This window comes from Asparagus officinalis, chromosome 7, assembly GCF_001876935.1.
Source record: "Asparagus officinalis chromosome 7, Aspof.V1, whole genome shotgun sequence".
NCBI lineage: Eukaryota > Viridiplantae > Streptophyta > Magnoliopsida > Asparagales > Asparagaceae > Asparagus > Asparagus officinalis.
The window spans coordinates 4,678,527-4,680,197 of NC_033800.1; positions in this window are offsets into that span (position 1 = coordinate 4,678,527).

A 1,671-nucleotide genomic window follows, 5' to 3' on the forward strand; every position below is an offset into this window, starting at 1 on the left:
ATGGAGTCATCGCTGACCAACATCACCTCTCATTAACCTTTGGCGAATGCTGGAGCCCTTTCAAGACCTTTTAACTCTTATTATGTTAGCCATATTCGGCGTTCGAGTAACATCTGCAAACGCTTAGTAGCTCAATATGTTAGCAAATATAAATGCACATCATTTTCAAATGCTAAGGATGGTCCAGACTATATCCGTAATCAAATTTTTGTTGACGCTTTGTAATAGAATAACTTGTGATTCCTAAAATAATAATAATAATAATAATAATAATAATAATAATATTTCATGACTGAAGTCTAATTATAAAAGTTAAATTTGGAATGAGCTTTCTAATTTCAATCTGATTTGGCGAATAGAACTTGGAAAATAAAACCAGATATCCCATCCCAAATGTTGGAGAGTTTTCCTGCCTTTTGAAATGGAAAAATAATTTTAGGTACAATTTGTATTTTTCACGAGCTGGAATCAAGTAATCCTAATTTTCTATTTTTCACTCGCAAAAGTTCATTAATCGGCCTCGGGTTTGGGTGAGCAAACCGATACGCTAAAATCCCCGTTCTTGTAGTTACGGATTATTTCGATATTAGTCCCCCATTTCTTCGATTAGGTCCTCAAATCATCTCATTGCTTACAGTAATGGGCTGTTTGGTTGCACACTTTTTGAGAAAACTTTTCTCAAAACATCTGACAATGGCAAATTTGTAAAACTTTTCTCAAAACATCTGACAATGGCAAATTTGTAATTAAAAGTTTTTCAGAGATTTCTGTAAATTGTGTTTGGTTCAACAAAAAATTTACAGAAATATTTTCTATAAAATATCAAAACCTACCAAATTTTATAAAAATCAATTTCCTCTCAAAATGAGTGGAAATCACCAGAAATCTGACACATACCATATTTAATTAAAAACCTACCAAATCTTGTTATTTTCTATAAAGTTATGAGTCATTTTTTTGTTTTGAACCAAACAAGCAAAGTACAAAAAACAATAAAATTGGTACTTTTTGATTTCTCTAAACTTTTCCTATAATTTTTTTTAAGAAATACAAGGAAATCATATTTATGTGAGAAACATTTCCTATAATTTCTAGAAATTGAACCAAACACCCTCTTAGGTTCCTCCGTCTCAGTTAAACGTCTATTAAGCTAACTAAGGTTGTGTTAGGCCTTAACCTCAAACCATCACATTGTCTTTAATCGCGATGGAGAAGGAGAAGAAATTGCTTAATTTTCCTGTTGATTGCATGTCCACATCTTCATTAGACTGTGGACCCACACTAACATGTACAATGATCTCCATCACTATCAGCTTCATTCACAGATGAACTCAAGTCTGCAAACATTTAAAGAGCTTATATACTCTTCTCAATGATACTCAAGCTACTTTGAGTACTGACGAAGATGGTTTTTGGTGAAGGTCTGTTGGGGATTTTATAGGATCGAGATGAGAAAAGGCCATTTGAAAATGGGTTACTAGAAAGAGACCAATTGGAGAAGAAGGATTTTGATGGGGTTTGCGATTAGCTTGACGGGTCTAAACGGGTTAGGTTCAAAATGAGTCTGGTTTTGTTGTAGTCTGCGAATGACTAAGTGTTAATCTTTCTTTAAGTTTTTGACACGCGTCTCACTCCACACCAGAGCAGACATGATCAGAGCCCAGACGACTT